At 45.0% G+C, this 19,031-nt stretch overlaps 2 protein-coding genes across 3 annotated transcripts in view; one reads left to right on the plus strand and one right to left on the minus strand.

Annotated features, from left to right (window-relative positions):
* Dennd4c (DENN domain containing 4C) overlaps positions 1–4,020 on the minus strand; it is a 100,613-nt gene extending 96,593 nt beyond the window's left edge. For both annotated transcript variants that reach the window (XM_055629605.1, XM_055629595.1), the window contains exon 1: positions 3,688–4,020. The gene's annotated coding sequence lies outside the window, so the exon portion shown is untranslated. The remainder of the gene's footprint in view (positions 1–3,687) is intronic.
* Positions 4,021–4,259: 239 nt separating this feature from the next.
* The window catches only part of Plin2 (perilipin 2), a 77,535-nt gene continuing 62,763 nt past the window's right edge, over positions 4,260–19,031 (plus strand). The window contains exon 1 of the mRNA XM_055629639.1: positions 4,260–4,692. The gene's annotated coding sequence lies outside the window, so the exon portion shown is untranslated. The remainder of the gene's footprint in view (positions 4,693–19,031) is intronic.

The raw sequence follows: 19,031 nt of genomic DNA on the forward strand, positions 1-19,031 counted from the left end.
AACCGGGATATAAAATGAATAAATAATTTTTTTTTTTTTTTAATTTTTAAGGGGCTGGAGCGATGGCTCAATGGTTAAGAGCACTGTCTGTTCTTTCAAAGGACCCGGGTTCAATTCCCAGTACCCACATAGCAGCTCACAACTGTCTGTAACCCCAGTTCCAAGGGATCTGACACCTTCGGACTAATGTACATAAAATAAAATTTAAATTAATTTTTAAAAAATTAAAAATAAAAAAAATAAGAAAAGAAAAACAATTCACAGGAGTTACTTAGCCCCCACCAAATGAGACCTAGAGATAAGATCCTGATCATCAGGGCTGCTGACAAGAACCTTACATGCTCAGCCATCTCCGTGGCCCTTATTGTGTTTTCTGAGACAGAATCTTGAATAGCCAGGCTGGCCTCAACCTCATTCTGAAGCTCAAGCTAGTCTTGATTCTCCTGTTGCCACCTCCCAACTACTGGGTATTACAGGCATGTGCCATCATGCCCAGCTAGTTAATTCCATTTATTGTTACCTGTTTTAGTGTAGGGCCACTAAAATTTCTAAACAACGTATGTAAGCTGCATGTGTTGGTGGTAGAGGGAGTGTTCAGGACACAGAAGGCTCTGGGTTCAAACTAAAAAAAAAAAACCAGTTAACACAAAGAAGTTATGCATGAGCTTTATACTGCATTTCCTCCACAGCAATGATCTAAGCAGCAGCAGTTAAGACAGGGAAAGAAGAGTCATCCGGAGGAAGTATCACCAGACTTCTTAGTGAACATTATGAATGTACTTGGAAAAGAAAACAGAAAAAATAAAAAATAGGAGCTCTAAAAGCAATTGGAATAGGATGCGTGTCTGAGCAGACCACAGTAGCGGTGAAGCCCTGCAAACCCTGCATTTGGGAGCAGGAGGCAAAGTGTTTAAGGTCATCCTCAGCTGCACAGTAAGTCCCAGGTTACCTAGGCATTTAAAGAAGCCCAGGCAGGAGGGCGACAGCAAGTTTGAGGACATAGCGGTCTACACAGCAAGTTCCAGGCATACCTAAACTATACAGCAGGACTTTGTACAAAAAAAAAAAAAAAAAAAAAAAAAAAAAAATAAAAATGGGGAGAATTTAAAAAAAAAAAAAAAAAAAAAAAAAAAAAAAGTTTTCAGACTGGGGATGATGTGTCATGCATGCCTTTATTCCCCACGCTAAGGCAAAAGCAGGAGGATTGTAGAAAATCCAAGGCCTTCTTCCCACAAATTCTAAGTTTCAAATAATACAGTATCTAAGTTTGGAGTTCCTTACACCATGATGCTAAAAGACCTACTAGACTATAATACATGGCATTCATTCCCTTTCAACTCCCTTTTTGTTGCTGTTTTGTTTCTTCTAAACATGGTCTCACCACTTAACCAAGCTGGCATGAAATGCTGAGAAGTCAGGCTGGCCTCAGACTCCCAATCATCCTGCCTCCACCTTCCAGCTGCTGGGGTTATTATAGATGTCCAACACCACACCTGGCTTCCCAAAGTCAGCTGCTAAAGAAACTTCCCATTCCGGCCAAAGCAGCCCATTGCTACAAATCTATAAAACTGACAATCTGAAAAAAGTTACAGTTTGTGCAGCCCTGTCCTAAAAAGGTAACATTTTTGTTAGTGCACTATGAAAACTTGTATCCTAATTTTCTGCATTTTCTACTAGAAATTCAAATGATAACAGACATTCTGTTTTCAAATCAGAGCAGTAAGATGAGAGAAACAACCTGCCACTGACTCAGCTGCTTTCTTTTTCACTTTACAACCTTCAGATGCAAGAACAAGGCAAAAAATCTAACTTTCAAAGTGAGCAGCAAGCCAATACCGTATTTGTCTTGGCAGGGAACACCAATGAAACTATGAGATGCTTCAGTTATAAGTGGCAGATACACAAAAAGCAAAGGTGCCTTGTCATTATTTACCATGCAAAATCCTTCAAACTGCCTTTTACTACAGATGCTTAATATGTTTCCTTGGAAAGATCTGCTGCCCAAATAACTATCAAAATCTGGCACCATGAACTGTTACAGCCTACACAACACGGCAGTTCCTTGTAATTTAAAACATTTTCTTTTAAGAACAGTAAACATCCACAACTTTTCCACCAATTTCTTCAGCTACAAGCTCAAAGTTTATACTACAAAAATGCTGTATTTATTCCCAACAGAATGCACTCATTTACAAATTACACAGGAGTAAATTATTAAAATACAAAACATTGACATTTCTGACACATCTTTTCTATTATTCAAATAACCAAACAATTATACCCCAGGCAAGGTATTATCAACCAAAATCAAATGACACGGGATCATTTCACTATAACTGTTATTAAGACGTTTAGAACCCTTAATTGATTAGTCAAATGAGTCAGCATGTGATGGGAAATGGACTGAATAGCAGAAAATCTTTTGCCACTAACTAAAAACAAACAAACAAAACTAATTCAGAGCAATCCAGTAAGATGCAGGTCGTGTTCATGAGCACAAATCCAAGTTTGTTTCTGAGATTTCTGATTTCCCAGTCGTACATCAAGAAGGCTGTTTGCCAACTTTTTAACATTAACATGGAGAACAGAGAAAATATAGCGAGCGGCTCTTTATGGTCATAATGACTGAGATACAAGGAAAGGTTTCCTTTTGGGTTTTTTTTTTTTAAAGAAAAGTCACATAAAGCGTTCTAGATCTGAGGTATAATATACATGACTACCTCAAATCAAATGTTTACTGAAAACTTGGCAACAGCATACTACACCTAAAGATCTTTTCTACTTTACTTCTCCTTGGAGGCAAGGAGATGGAAAAGCAAGAACCACTCCCGAGGTGAACAGGAGGGTGAGACCATCTTAACTCGAGTTTGTGCACAACTTAGCAGACTCAGTAGGTCCGCTGCTCGGGCTACAGTGTATGACATCCTCTCTAGACACAATCGCACAGCAAGTTGAGCTTTCCATACCAGGGAATGACACCTTCCCTCACATTTGCTCAAGTAACTACGGTAACTGCTCTAAATTTCCCCGTGTGAAACCAACAAAATGTGGGGGAAGAAAGGAAGGAGGGCATTTTAAAAACTGGGTCATTCCTTATTTGTTCTCTCCAAGCGCATTCTTCGGGAGGGAAAACGGCCTACGAGGCACAAAAAGGGGGGGAGAGGGAAGAAGACATGACAGCATCTCCAATGCTTTAAAGTTACGGCTCCTAACGAGAGTCCGCACTAGGGGCTCATTAGTTGGCTTTATTTGCGTTTAGTCACTCCGCAGCTGAATGGAACCCTCCTGGAAGTTATCCCCAACAAAGCAGCCCTCAACATCGGCCACGGTCCGGCCGAGGAGGAAATGTCCTGGATTCACCTGCGGCACCTGCCCGCGCCCCGGCGCCTCCACCTCCGCAGCTTCCGCCGATCCGACGCTCTACCCCAGCCGCCACCGCTCTGCACCCCGCCGGTCGAGCGAGGGCTCGGGAGTCCGGCTCCCGCCCCGCCCCGACGGCAGAGGCCCTGCACCGAGGCGATCCTCACGAGGCCCTCCGGCCGCAGCCCCTCCGCTCGGCAGCCCGCAGGCTCCGGGGACCTCCCGCCCGCTAAGGCGCTAGGCCGGCCCTCCGCTGCCCTCCGCCGACCGCGACCTGCGCGGCCCGGGGGCGCGGGAGGCGCGGGCAGGGCGGTGGCGCGGACTCACCTGCGCCGGCCCGGTCGGCGACCGTCCGACCACGCAGCTTCCTGGGGCGAGAAGGCGCCGGCTCCGCGGCCTGGGCACCTCCGCGGGCAGGGCCGGGACTCCGGCGGCCCCTGTGCGCCTGCGCCTCCGCGCGGCCGGGTCCCCCAGGGCACCGCCTGCAGCGAGGGCAACCGCCGGCCGAGGGGCTCGCGGGCCGCGGGCGCTGCGGGAGGACCGGCGTCTAGGCGCTGCCGGTGGCGAGACTGTCCCGACCGCAGACCGCCATGTTCCTGTTCCCTTTTCTTTTTGGCCTTCTCCTCCTTCCGCCCCTTTCCACAGAACACCACTTTCCCTCCCTCCTTCCCACTCCCTTTCCTTCTGCGGGGGCGGTGGAAAGGGCGCGGGGGGCGGGGCCCTGGGTCAGCCCCGCCCCTGTCGTTAGGCTCCGCCCAGAGGCCGCCCCACGCCCCCAGACTCCTACCAAGCCCTGCGCTCAGGCCACGCCTCTGCCCTTGGGCCCCGCCCCGCGGTTTCTCGAGCTGCGCGGGCCGGGTTTCCGTCCCCCACCCCCAGCTCCTTGCAGGGGGACCCTTTCTGGCCGACCTCGGGGCGCGCTCTTAGGAGTCCCGACGCTGGCCTCGCGAACCCCGAAGCGAGAGACAGCTAGCGCTCCGGGCGCTGCTTGCAGCCTTCCTGTGAACTCCGCCTGTTTTGCAGTGGCCCGGAGCAGGTGACTGCTGCCTCCTGTCCAGGCTCGGGCTTTCAAAGACTGGGAAAGTGACACTGAATAGTTCAAGGTCAAGGAACCGAGAGCCAAGTGAAACCTGCCGTTCCCTTTTAGGAGAGGCTGGAAGTCCCACTTAGAACTGAGCGACCTCAAAGTCCGAGTGACACTGGAGAGCTGCCCATCTCCAAGCCGGCGATAGGCCTTTCTTCATTTCTGTTCAGATTTCGATAACTTCAAACGTGGAACTCTTTAATTTAATCGGTACCACGCTGCCTCCCAAAAGTAGACTAGATCTAGAGGTAAGAATTCTAAGTCTCCGCTGTAATGCGCTTTGGTAAAGTATTTCACTTTGTGTGTGTGTGAGTGGGTGGGTGGGTGTGTTTGGAGGGAGGACGACGACAGGGTCTCACTAGCTAGCCCTGGCTGTCCTGCAAGTCTGTTTGTAGACCAGGCTGGCCTCAAACCCTCGGAGAGCTTCCATTGCTGAAATTAAAGGGCGCCACCACTCGGTGACAACTTTTTTAAGGTATCACTTTTTCAAGGTACAAATGGCTTAAAGTAAGTTGCAACCTTTTTTCCTCCCGGCACAAAACGACCGCAGCTGATTGAAATGCAACTGAGAGGATTGGGGGAGGGGGAGAACAGCGCATACTGACTGACAGCTGTGAACGGTCCTTAATGAAACCTGTTTCTTCGTGTGCATCTAGTGAGTACGCGTGTACGTAACGATCATTTTGCTGGGAATTACTGCAATACTTATTCACTATTCTTGCTAACAAATATAACGTTAAGTCTGGGTGATAAGTGCCTGGTTTGCTGATTTATTTCAGAAGTTTACTGGAGGTTTGAAAATTTTTGGCTTTGACCTCTGTACCAGATACTGTTTTCCTGACCACATTAGCAGTCAGAATTGATTCAAGAAGAAACACTTAGCGATATAAATACGTCTCGGTTAGGAGCTGCAGTTAGGAGTTAGTCTGGGGCCCTGAAACCTCCTAACACTAAGAATATAGACAACAGAAATTTTAAAGACACATTCATATTTGAAAACCTAACTTGTGGACGGCTTATACTTCCTCACCAATGTAAAAACTAATACTTTCAAAATATTTAGATGGAGCTATGGTTATGCGTTTAACTTAATGGGAGAGAATTTACTTAGCCACCCTTCCGTGACCTGTGCTTCAGTTCCTGCCTCCAGGCTCCTGCCCTGCTCGAGTTTCTATTCTGAATTCCTCTAATGATGAACAGTGATGTGGAAATATGAGCCAAATGAACCCTTTCCTCCCCAACTTGCTTTTGGTCATGGGGTTTCATCATACTATATAACCCTAAGTAAGACAGTCCGAAATGCAAAAGCATTTTTTCTGCTTAAAAAAGAAAGAAAGTGGAAGAAGCCAATTTTTTTCTTATACTGGATTACAAGATTTGAGAAAATCTGAAATTTTTCTTAATGTTTTCATCACCCTAAAGTTTTACCATAAATTTTTTATTTCCTGCCCAGTGTCTCCCAGAATGAACTTGCAAGTCAAACTTTTCGTCTGAACCAGCTCTTTACTTTGCATGTTCTTGACCACTCTTGCACATCCAAGATAAATACGTTCACTAATATAGAAATACTTGCCTGCCCTTACTGAGTGGCTCAGGGAATGAGAATCCTTGTTGAGGTTCTAGCCAGTTGTCAGAGTCCCGTGTTCCAGTGTATTGCTCCTCACCAGTGGCCATATGGACTTAGTGGATTATTAATATATATTATGACGACCTTGAAGTTGGGGATGGGAATATGGCCAGAGGGGGAGGGGAGATACATAGGATCACACTTCATTGTGTACATGTATGAAACTCTCAAAAATAAATACAAAATCTAATTCCCAAATTAAAAAAACAAATAGGGGCTGAACAGATGGGTCCAAGATTAAGAACGTTTACTGTTCTTGCAGAGAACCCAAAACTCCAGCTCTGGGGGACCCAGTACCCTCTTCTGGCCTCTGTGATCACCTGCACAAATGTGGTGTACATACAAATGATCAGGCACACACATGCATGCAAAGATCAATAAATTGTTTACAAAGCTGAAAGAGAAGCCGGGTACAGTGGCACAGGCCTGTAATCCCAGCACTCAGAGGGAGGCAGAGGCGGGCAGATCTCTGTGAGTTTGAAGCCAGCCTGGTCTACAAAGTACAGGACAGCCAAGGCTACCCAGAGAAACTCTGTCTCAAAAAAAAAAAAAAAAAAAAAAACAGGAAAAGAAAGTGTTGACTTGGCTTGATTAAGTGCTCTCTTTAAAGAAATTTTCCATAAAGGAAAAAAAAATCATATTTGTATTTTTTCATGGAGCCTTAAGTTTGATGCTCAAGAAAATGTTTAGAGAGCACCTCTTCTTTTTTTTTTTTTTTTTTGGCTTGTGTCTGTTTTATTATTTTTTTTTACAATAATTACATTTTATTAGCTTTGTATCCCTGCTGTCTTCCCCTCTCTCATTCCCTCCCAATCCCATCCTCCCTCCCTCATCTCCTTCCATGCCCCTCTCTAAGTCCACTGATAGGGGAGGTCCTCTTCCCCTTCCATCTGACCCTAGCTTATCAGGTCTCATCAGGACTGGCTGCAATGTCCTCCTCTGTGGCCTGGCAAGGCTGCTCCTCCCTCAGGCGGTGGGGGAAGGGGAGTGTAAGAGCCAGCCACTGAGTTCATGTCAGAGACAGTCCCTGTTTCCCTTACTAGAAAACCCACTTGGATACTGAGCTGCCATGGGCTACATCTGAGCAGGGGTTCTATGTTACATCCATGAATGCTCCTTGGTTAGAGAATCAGTCTCAGAAAAGACCCCTGTGCCCAGATTCTTTGGTTCTGTTGCTCTCCTTGTGGAGCTCCTGTCCTCTCCAGGTCTTACTAACTCCCCTTCTTTCATATGATTCCCTACACTCGGCCCAAAGTTTGGTTATGAGCCTCAGCATCTGCTTTAATACACGAGAGCACTTCTTCTAACAAATTCATTTGGACTTTGAATTAGGATTTCTGTGGTTGGGTTGGGGTCTTGCTCTTTCTCACTGGTTTGTCTGTTAAAACAGGGTCTCATATATTACAGCTGACACTGACCTGATTGACCTGTTATGGAGCCAAGAATGGCCTTGAACTCCTCCAGCCTCTTCCTCCCAAGTACTAGGATAATAGACATACCACCATGGCAGACATTGTGTGTGTTGGGGGTGGGGGGCGGCTAGGTCATGCATATGCCAGGCACCCACGTGTTCCACTAAGCTATACTTCCAGCAATCTGCTTTACTCTTACGATACCTAAATGACCCAGAGTGCTGGCAAGTTCCACGTCTCTCTCCCCACATCTTATCTGCATACACTCTGTCCTGCATTATCAGCATGGGCTCATGTGAGAATCTCGGGGTCACTCACCACAGTCTCTATTCAGCCTCCTTTATGAGGCCTCTTAGAGAAGCTTGGCTCAAGACACAACTTGAGTTGGAAGAGAGGAAGTAATCCTGAGAAGAGTGTGCTAACATCACAAAGAGCAAGGGGAGAGCCGAAGAGACAGCTTAATGGTTAAAAGCACTTGCTGCTCTTGCAGGGGATGGAGTTCAGCTTCTAGAACCCATATCCAGTGGTTCACAACCTCTGTAACTCCAGCTCTGGGGAGTCTGATGCCCTTGACTGTCCTCCCTGGGTACCTGCACACAGGTGGCATACACTCACATAGACACATAGATGAGCTTTGAGGTCTCAAATTCACAAGCCAGGCCTAGTATGACACTCTCTTCCTGCTGCCTGAAGATCCAGGTGTAGAATTCTCAGTTCCTTCCCCAGCACCATGTCTGCCAGTGTGCCTCCTTGCTTCCTGACATGATGATAAAGGACTAAACCTCTGAACTGTAAGCTAGGCCCAATTAAATGTTTTTCTTTATAAGAGTTGTTGTGGTCTTGGTGTTTCTTCACACAATAGTAGCCCTAACTAAGACAGAAGTTGGTGCTAGTTAGTGTAGTGGGGTATTGCTCTGACCGACGTGACCATGTGTTTTGGGGAAGATTGTGTAAGGACGTTGCAACTTTGGACTAGTAAAACCACTGACTGGTGTGGCTCATGCCTTTAATCCCAGCACTCAGGAGGCAGAGGAAGGTGGATCTCTGTGAGTTCGAGGCCAGCCTGGTTTACAGAGTGATTCCACAGCAGCCAGGACTACACAGAGAAACCCTGTCTCAAAAAAACAATAAAATAAAATAAAATAAAAATAGAGAATTTCTGAGTGGACATATCGGCATACCCCTGTAATCCTAGCCCTTGGGGAGGCAGAGGCAGGTGGATTGATGTGAGTTTGAGGCCAGTCTGGTCTACAAACCAAGTCTAGGACATCCAAGGCTACACAGAGAAACCCTGCCTCAAAAAAAAAAAAGTTGAGCGCAGTGCAGGAGTATGAAGTTTCAGAGGGAAATTTAAGGACTCAATCAGGGCCATTTGCTCTTTTGAATTGAGATTCTGTCATTTTGGTCAGATGGGGCTGAAGACTGAAGATTCAGCAGCACCATTGAAGTGAAACCTTTATGTTCACTGGGACAATAGATGCTGGTTAGCTGGAGCTAAGAAATTAGCAGTGATTATGAAGACACTAAGCCAGGCAGTGGAGACTCACGCCTTTAATCCCAGCACTTGGGAGGCAGAGGCAGGAGGATCTCTGTGAGTTCAACAAAACAGAGCGAGACCAGCATCAATGAGGTGAAATCTTGGAGGTGTTTTCTGAGAGCATAGAGAAGCTGTGTTCCAGAAGCGTCCAGGTTTCTACCTCACGTTGGCAACCTGACTTGGGAATATGTAAGAGTCATCCAGATGATACTGTTTTTGAAGGCATGAAGGGGTCATGCCTTCAAGGAGAACAGCTAGGGCTTGGCAGTGTGAGAAGCCAAGAGAGGCCTTTGGTAAAGGTGTGATCTCAGTGGCCGTTGAAGGTCCAGGACTGAAGGGGTCAAGCAAGGAAGCTGAGTCCCAGCGCCAGGAAGAGAGCCCTCTGGGAGAGGCTATTGGCAAAAGTGCAGCCTGCTTGCAGCAAGGGACCTCGGCAGTTTGGAGATGCCAGTACCGTGGGATGTTGACCACCAAGAACAGCAGCGGCAGTGGAGTGGGAGCGAGCCAGAGGCTAGAAACTGTGCTGCAGAGGGCAGAGCTGGAGAAATGACTCTGGCTCTTTGGAGAGTCCAGAATATCATGAGTGAAGCCCAGAAAAATGGACATTGAATTGTCTATACTGTTGGAATTGGGTTTGGTTGATTCAGATTTTAACTGGGTCCTGGTTCTTCCTTTTGAAGGAGGTATTTAATTTAATTTTGATTTTTACAAGAGCCTACAGCTGAAAGACTTTGCACTTTCAAAAGAGATTTTGGAGTTTTAGAGAGATTGTATATTTTTTTCTTTAAAGAGACTGAAATGTTGATGTGTTTCAATTTGAAAGACAGTGGGGCTTTTGAAGTTATTTATGTTTTTAGTGTGAGAGCTTAGGATGAATAAGAAAGAAAAGCTATGGCTTAATAGTGATGAGTTTGTGTGTCAGGTTGACAGGGTCAAGTGTGCTGGCTGGTCTTACGTCAACGTGACACAAGCTAGAGTTATCTTAAAGACAGGGACTTCAGTTGAGAGATGTCCCCATTAGATCTGGCTGTAAAGCATTTTCTTAATTAATGATTGATGAGGGAGGGCCCAGCCCATTGTGGATGGTGCCATCCCTGAGCCCCTGGTCCTGGATTCTATAAGAGAGCAAGCTGAGCAAGCCAGGGGAAGCAAGCCAGTAAGCAGCACCTCTCCATGGCCTCTGCATCAGCTCCTGCCTCCAGGTTTCTGACCTGTTTGAGTTCCTGTTCTGACTTCCTTCAATAATGAACAGTGATATGGAAGTATAAGTATAAGCCAAATAAACCCTTTCCTCCCCAACTTAATTTTTGGTCATGGTGTTTTATCACAGCAATAGAAACTCTAAGACAGGCCTCTATAGGCTCATATATTTGAATATTTAGTCATCAGGAAGTAGCGCTATTAGAAGGATTAGGAAATGTGCCCTTGTTGTGGTAGGAGTGGTCATTTTAGAGGAAATGTAACACTAAGGGTGGGCTTTGAGGTTTTAAAAACCAAAACCATCTGGGCATGGTCGTGGAAGCCTTTGATCCAAGCACACAGGAGGCAGAGGAGATGTTTCTCTGTGAGGTGAAGGCTAGCCTGGTCTACAACAGGAGTCTAGGACAGCCAGGGCTACCCAGAGAAACCCTGTCTTGAGAAATGAAAGTAAGAAAGAAGGAAAGGAAGGAAGGAGGAAAGAAGCGAGCTAATTTCAGGTTGGGCATGGTGGCACATGCATGTAATCTCAGCACTCAGGGAGGCAGAGGCAGGTAGATCTCTATGAGTTTGAGGCCAAGCCTGGTCTACAAAGCTATACAGGATAGCTAAAGCTATACAGAGAAACCCTGTCTTGAAAATAAACAAAATAAAACAAAACAAAAACACAAAAATCTCAAACAAACAAAACAAAACAAAAACCAAAAGACAAAGCCAGGCCCAATGTCTGTCTCTTCCTGTTTTCTGTTGGTCAGGATCTACAACTCTTGGCTCTTTCTCCAGCACCATATCCTGCCTGTGTGCTGCCATGCTTCCCTCCATGATGATAATGCACTAAACCTCTGAAAACTATAATCCAGCCCCAATTAAGTGCTTTGCTTTATAAGCCTTGCTGTGGTCACAGTGTCTCTTCAGAGCAATAGAATGTTGACTAAGACACCTTATAAACATGCTGGTAAACAATCACTCTTTATTTTTGTTAGAGAGAAGAGAGGAAGGTACAAATGTTTCAACATTTATTACTCCTAAAGTCCAGCTCTTTGAATCCTGTACCCCTGTTAACAGTGAGCACAATTTACAAGCTCAGAGGAGTACAGAACCACCGGAACTCTGAACTTGAAATCCAAAGCTATGACCAACTCAGATCAGCAAGACTGCCAAGCACAGAAGAAATGGTCAAGCAGCTTTTATAAAGTTGAATCATTATTGTTAGATGTTTTACCCCAGTTTTTAAGTTTATTATTATTATTGTGTGGTGTATGTGAGGGGAGGTTGGGGGGCACTTGTGGGCCACAAAATTTGTGGGTCAGAGGATGACCATGGTTTGGAAATTGGTTCTCTCCTCCTATCATGGGCTCCTGGGATCAAACTCAGACTGTCAGGTCTGCCCAATAAGTTCTTCACACTGAGCTGTGTGACTAATCCCATTGTTAGATTTTCCACAAAATAACAATGTTTTCTAACTACAAACTTGACAACTGAAAATTAATTCTCAGAAATTCTTCCTGGAAATAAGAATTAACACCGTCACAAGACACACTAGTTTATATAGGGCCGAGGTGCTGTGCCTAGGGGAGCCAGCTTTGAGCTGGAGTGAGGTTAAGGTGTGTCTAAACCCCGAAAATCTCACCCTGAGACTGGCAGGAGGAGGACTCCTCCCTCCCCACCCTGGGCCTGAATGTCTTGGTACATGTAACCTTATGACCCCTACCCCTGTCACCCTTGAGGAGGTCATGCAGCCTGGTGGACAGGTTCCAGGTTAAACGTCTTCTCTCCTCATAGGGTCAAGTCCAGCAAGCACCTGGAATTCCTCATCATGCAAATAAGGCCTTCCCAGCACCTTAGCCCTGGCGAGCGATGTACACCCACCCTAAAGCCTCTATTCACTCCCCGAAGGTTTAAATAAATAGCCTTTGTTTCCTGCAATTAAATAGCTGCTCAATGAAGCCTGCCTCCAGAGGCAGCCACCTAAGGTGTTATCAATGACCTCCCCTCGGCCACCCAGAGGGAAGATGGCCTCACTTCCTCTCAGGCCTCGGGTCTGATGTGGGCTATCCTGGGCCATCCAGATCCAGCTGGCTCAGCAGGTAAAGGCATTTGCCAACAAGCCTGACAACCTGAGTTTGATTCCCTGAACCCACATGGTAGAAGAAGAGAATCAACTCCCATACAACATGTCCTCCAACTTCTACAAGCTCACTGTAATGCCCCTGAAACAATAAGCAAGCAAGCAAACAAACAAACAAACAAAAAAACCAAAGTAGGTAAGATATTTTATTAGGTAAAATGTTTTCACATAGAGTCCTAAATCTGGAGCAATGTGGTAGTGTTTATTCTCTTGGAATCACAGCTACTCATGAGGGTCAGCTGAAATGCTAACCTGAACAACTTAACAAAACCCTGCTTTCAAAAACTAAAATATTGGGCTGGAGAGATGGCTCAGAAGTTAAGAGCACTGGCTGCTCTTCCAGAGGTCGTGAGTCCAATTCCCAGCAACTCTATGGTAGCTCAGAACCGTCTATAATGAGATCTGGTGCCCTCTTCTGGCCTGCAGGTATACATGCAGACAAGACATTGTATACATAATAAAATCTAAAAACAAAAACAAAATAAAACTAAAATTCAGGGTTAGAGATGGATCAGCAGTTAGAGCACTTGCTGCCCTTCCATAGGACCCACATTCAGTTCCCAGCACCCACATAGTCTCTTACCACAATCTGTAACTGCAATTTCAGGGGTTCAGATGCTGTCTTCTGGCCTCCGCAGGCACAAGACATATACGTGTGTGTGTGTGTGTGTGTGTGTGTGTGTGTGTGTGTGTGTGTGTGTTTATATGCAGGTGGAATACTCCTACATGTAAAATAAAAATAAGGAAAATATTTGTCTTTAATTGCTGCCACCATCAACAAACCCTAAATATATTTATCTAAGAGCTACTTTGAGGCAGACAAATAGCTTCATCTCAAAGGAACTTTCCACGTAAGCCTGACAGCCTGGTTCAATCAACCATACTCTACAGTAGGAGAGGACCCAGTCCTGAAAATTGTCTTCTAACCTCCACACAAGTGCTGTGGCACAGGTGTTCCCCCAACCCACGCATCATGTACATACAGGAATAGATAAATAAAAGCTTTTTAAAATTAAATCATTACAAAAGAGCTACCTGTGCAGGCTTTTCCTCACAAAGGGACACCAAGAACCTGCTGGACTTGTCGTCACTGCTGAATTGCGAGAAGGTTCATGGGATCCCCAAACGAAACCTTCTTTCCGCTAGCGCTCACCCCTGCCCCGTGTTTGTTCAGCAGCAGGTGCAGGGTCACTAGCCTCAACAGTTCTGTCTGGATTGGAAATAGCTTAAAGTGGGAGGAGCCAAGGTTTCCCAGTGTCGTCACTACCCATCAGTCCAGATGCGGGCTTCCCTTCGGGTGTGTGAATGCCAGGAGCAGTGGGAATACGCTTACTTAGTTTGAATTTGGTCAAATATTTACTGGATGAGTTTGAGACCAGTCTGTTCCTCTTTTGAGTGTTAAATTATGAATATTGGTCACAGTTGTGGAGGTGTTTGATTGAGAATCTAGCATCATCAGTTTAATACCTTATGTTGGGAAATGTAAATATTGCAAATAGAGACAGCGTAATCCATAATACAGTATCAGCCTGCCTCAGTGTTTGAAATTCCTGCTATGAAGGGCTCATTTAGTTTTTAAGATTATTATTATTTTAGGTTTACTGGTTTCATTTTCTACTCATTTTCTGTTTTTTGTTTTTTTTGTTTTTTTTTTCCCTGTATATACGTGAACCACCTGCATGCCTGGTTCCCACGGAGGTCAGAAGAAAGTGTCAGATATCCTGGAACTGGAGATAAAAGTGGTTGTAGGCTGCCATGGGGGTCCTGGAAATCAAACCTGGGTCCTCTGCAAGAGCAGGCCCTTAACTGCTGAGCCGTCTCTCCAGCTCTGTTGTTATTAAAGTGGACTTTCAATATAGAGTCCTGGCTGGCTTAGGACTCACTATGTAGCCAGGCTGGCCTCAAACTCATGGACATCTGCCTGTTTCTGCCTCTTGAGTGCTGGGATTAAAGATGGGTGCGTGGTATACTGGTCTGGAGAGGTAACTCAACACTTAAAAGAACTGGCTGATCTTCCAGAGGACTCTGGTTCAATTCTCAGCACCCACATGGCAGCTCACAGCTATATGTAACTCCTGTTTCAGGGGACTCAGCACTCTTACATGGGCAGGAAAAATACTGATGCATATGAAATAAAAATTAAATAAAAAAAAAAAAAACGTATGGCATACCACCCCACCCAGCTACCCTTTTGATTGAAAATTATGTAGATGTGTGTATGTATGCGTGTGTACAGGTGTCCTGGGAGGCCAGAGGTGTTTGACCTTTCCAGAGCTGGGTTACAGGCAGCTGGGGGCCACCCAGCATGGATGCTCAGAACTAAACTCCAGTCCTCTGCAGGAGCAGCCAGTGTTCTTAACCGCCGAGCCACCTCTCCAGCCCCTAATAGCTGATGATGGCTGGACTTCATGGCTCATGCTCGTAATCCCACCATTCAAGAGGCAGATGCTGGAGTCCTGTCCAGAGTTTGATGCCAGTGTTAGTTGCACAGTGAGTTTGAAGGCAGCCTGGACTATACAAAGAGACCCTATCTCAAAACAACAGCAGCAAAAATACCTAATAAAATACATTTATGTGTGTTTGCACTTCTAAACATTAACGAATATTGTTATTGGTTAGTTTTATTCCTTCTTATTTTGTACTAGAATCTTTGTACAATGAACATACACACATATGTACTATTTATTTTTAACTTTTACAAAGATTGATCATTTTTAATTATGTGTCTGTGCCCATTGAATGCAGGGTGCTTGTGGAGGCCAAGCCCTGGAGCTGGCTGGAGAGATGGTTCAGCGGTTAAGTGTTGTTTTAAAAAAATGAAAATCCCAACCATTCTGTTTTACCAAAAACAAACAAACAAAAAAAAAAAAAAAAAACAACCAAAACCTCAGGAGCCAGATGCTGGGGTGAAAACCTGCTAGCTCAGAGAGGCAGAGAAAGCACCCAGCTGACCTTACCTCTCAGCTCACGCCCTGATAGAAGAAAACCCACAAGGCTCACTAGCTCAGCTGACATCCCAGGAAGAAAAGGCAAAAAAAACCCAAAAACCCAAGGCCAAAGGCTTGCTAACTCAAAGCTCAAAATGCCCCCAAAACAAGAGAGCTAAGGCCTAAGCAAAAGCCCAAGAGCTAAAGCCCCTTCTACTACTACAGGCTGTCTTAAATAGCCTTCAACTCAAAATCCATCCTATTCTTTAATCCCTGTCAGCTGGTGTCCTGCTCCACCTCTTGACCTAGGGTTAACTTTATTAAATCCTATATACAGAAAGCTCTTGGATTAAAGGTGTGTGTTAGGGCTCAACCACAACAAACAAACAAACAAAAAACAGGATTTTGCAGTTCACAATTTTGGGGTTCACAATGGGATCAAATATCCTACAACAGTTAAGAGCACTGGCTGCTCATTCAGAAGAGCAGGTTCATTTCCCAGTTCACAACTGTCTGCAACTCCAGTTCCAGAGGATCCATCGTATCAGGCATGCCTGTGGTACATATATCTGTGCATGAAGAAAAAATACCCATACACATAAAATAGATAAATTAAAAAAAAAATCCACTGGAGCTGGAGTTGGCAGCTAGTGAGCAGCAAGTATTCTAAATCACTGAGCCATCTCTCCAGCTTCATTTTTAACCTTTTAGTTACATTGTATTTACTATGTATGTGCTTGGGCTGCCTGCACAGGTCAGAGGACAACTGGCAGGGGCTGGCCCTGTCCTTAGTTTTTGCTACTTTATGGGTTCTTCTTTTTCCTACATTTATCCCCCTGGTTTCTTCCAAATAAAGAAGAATAGAGGGAAAAGAGAGGGAGCTCTAAATGTAATTTCTTTCTTCTTGTTTCTTCTTTGAGCATTACTAGCAAACCCTAACCCACCCACCAATGACCAGCAACTACTCACCTTTGCCTCTTGGAGCCCTAGTATTTATATACCCTCTGAAAAGTTTCCAGAATTTCAAACATCACACAGTTGCAGAAACTATCTGCTGCTGGCACAACCACACCTCTGCTAGAGCATGAGGCAAATCATAGTCAGCTGCTGTGGACAGTCTGAAGCAGCCCCATATCCCCATACCTGAGATTAAAACGAGAACACTGTCTATAATATTCCTGTGTTTGTTTGTTTTTAAATATTTAAATATTTATATTTGTTTATGTATTTATTGTATATGAGTACCCTATCTGCATGTATACCTAAGTGCCAAAAGAGGGCATCAGATCCCAGTATAGATGGTTGTGAGCCACCATGTGGTTGCTGGGAATTGACCTCAGGAACAGCAGACAGTGTTCTTAATCACTGAGTGGTCTCTCCAGCCCATATTCCTGTGTTTTTAAAGAAACCAAACTTCCAGAATTCTCACTACATGGTCCTCTCTTTCTACCAGGTGAACTCAAGTCATCAGGCTTGGCAACAAGTGCCTTTACCCAACAAATCATCTCCCAGGCCCATATTTATTTATTTTAACGATATTTCTTTACTTTGAGACAAATGTCTAGTTCCGTCATTGCTTAGCCTAGGCGGTAAAGTTTCATATGTAGTCCCTGGCTGGTCTCAAACTGGAAAACTATGCCTGGATGCTGAGGTTACACATGTATGTCATCACACCTGGCCTAAAAGCATTTACACCTGATAATGAAAGAACATAGGTAGTTATCAGAAAGGGGGAGGGGGGGGGAGAATAGCAACCACAAAGTAAAAAGGGAACAAACAAAAATTACAGGTAGCCAGGCATGACGGTTTACCCTACAGTCCCATGACTAAGGAGGCTGAGGCAGGAAGATCTCAAGTTCCAGGCCAGCTTCAACTGCAGAATAAGAGCCTGTTTCCCAGCAACAACAGTATCTGTAGCCCAGGCCAGGTTAGAACTCACTAAGTAGCACGGGTTAGCTTGAACTTGTGATATCCTCCCTCGTCAGCCTCCAGGGTGCTAGAACTATAGGTATGATTACAGTTGTAAGATTTTATATTTAATTATGGCTATATCTAGGTTGGGGTGCATAAGGTGCCCTCAGAGTCACACCTAGGGATAGCCAATCAAATTTGGATCACTCAACTGCTGAGCCACCTCTCCAGCCATGTTTTGTTTGTTTTTTGTGCTCCATTAGCTATCCCAGTCCAGCCCATCCCAGCTTTCCTTTGTCTATGTTTTTTTCCTTCATTCTCTTCTTTTCCCAGTCAGGTCAGTCCCTCCAGCCATGCAGGATATGACAAGGTGCAGTGGTTTGGATAAGAATGGCCCCCATAGGCTCGTAGATTTGAATGTTTGGTTACCAGGGCATGGCGCTGCCAAGCCTGATGACTTGAGTTCCATCCCTGGAGCCAACCCTAGAAAGTTGTCTTCTGACAAAAAGGAGCCTGTGCCTACCCCTCCCCAAAGGTCAAATAAATAAATAAACACATGTAGAAATGAAAAAGACAGTCTGTTAAGAAAGACACTTGCAAATGAGAATGTGATATTGATCATGAAAAGGTGTACACTCAAAACCCTGATTTTGTTATTTTGAGGCTCACAATGTAGTTGAGCCTAACTTCGATCTAGGATCCATTTTGCCTCAGTCTCTTGAGTGCTAACAGCCACACCAAGCTTCTCTTTTATTTATTTTTCTTTTTTAAAATTAGATTTATTGAGCTGGAGAGATGACTCAACAGTTAAGAGCAGAGGCTTTTATCAGGATCCTCTGATGGAAGTAGGTCAGACATGGCAGGAAGTGCCTTTAGCAGCTAGCCATGTCACCATTCATTCTTCATTCTTATGTGTTTGTGATGTGTGAGGTGGGGATGGACACCATGACATAAATGTGGAAACAAAGACAACTGTGGAATTGTTTCTCTCTTTCCATTTCTGTTGGGGTTTCAGGGACTGAATTCTGGTCATCAGGCTTTCCCCTCCAGGACTAAGTCCTGAATGTTGTCCCCTGACCACCCATGATCACAGAAATAAATAAATAAATTTAAAAACAAAAGACATTCTCAGGAGTGGTGGCACATGCCTTTAATGCCAGCATTCAGGAGGCAGAACCAGGAGGATCTCTGTGTGTTCAATGCATAGTGAGCTCCAGAACAGCCGGAGACACCTTGTCTCAAAAGGCCAAATAATAAATTAAATAAATAAATAGATAAATGGCATCATTCACATAACTAGTTGGGCTTGATGATAAATGCCTGTAATCCCAGCACTCAAGAGATAGAGGCAAGAAGACCAGGAGTTCAAGACCAAACTTTGTAACATAGCAAGTTGGAGGCTAGCCTGAGTTACGTTAGACACTTTGGGAGGTGGGGGAGAAAGAAAGAAAGAAAGAAAGAAAGAAAGAAAGAAAGAAAGAAAGAAAGAAAGAAAGAAAGAAAGAAAACACTGAATCTACCAGTTGTGCCAATATTCTGAAAGATCCCCGGAGGGTATCTTCCGTCTGAGAGACCCCCGCCCAAGGAACAACGAGGCCATTCGGATGCAAACAGCAAGAGGCTTTTATTTTGATACACGGGTACCCGGGGCAGCAAGGTCATTTGGATGACTTTGCGCGCCCCCTGGGTGAAAAGCTGGGGTTTTTATAGGGTTTTAGAGCAGAAGCGTGGGTACAGAAGCGAGAAGCATGGTTACAGGGGGCTGATTGGTACGTTTACATGAGACCACGGTTTGCGTCAAAGTTTGGCAGGGACACCAAGATTCCAGGAACTGGGTGGTCGAAACAG

This window comes from Psammomys obesus, unplaced genomic scaffold, assembly GCF_907164565.1.
Source record: "Psammomys obesus unplaced genomic scaffold, mPsaObe1.curated_primary_1811, whole genome shotgun sequence".
In the NCBI taxonomy this organism is placed as follows: Eukaryota; Metazoa; Chordata; class Mammalia; order Rodentia; family Muridae; genus Psammomys; species Psammomys obesus.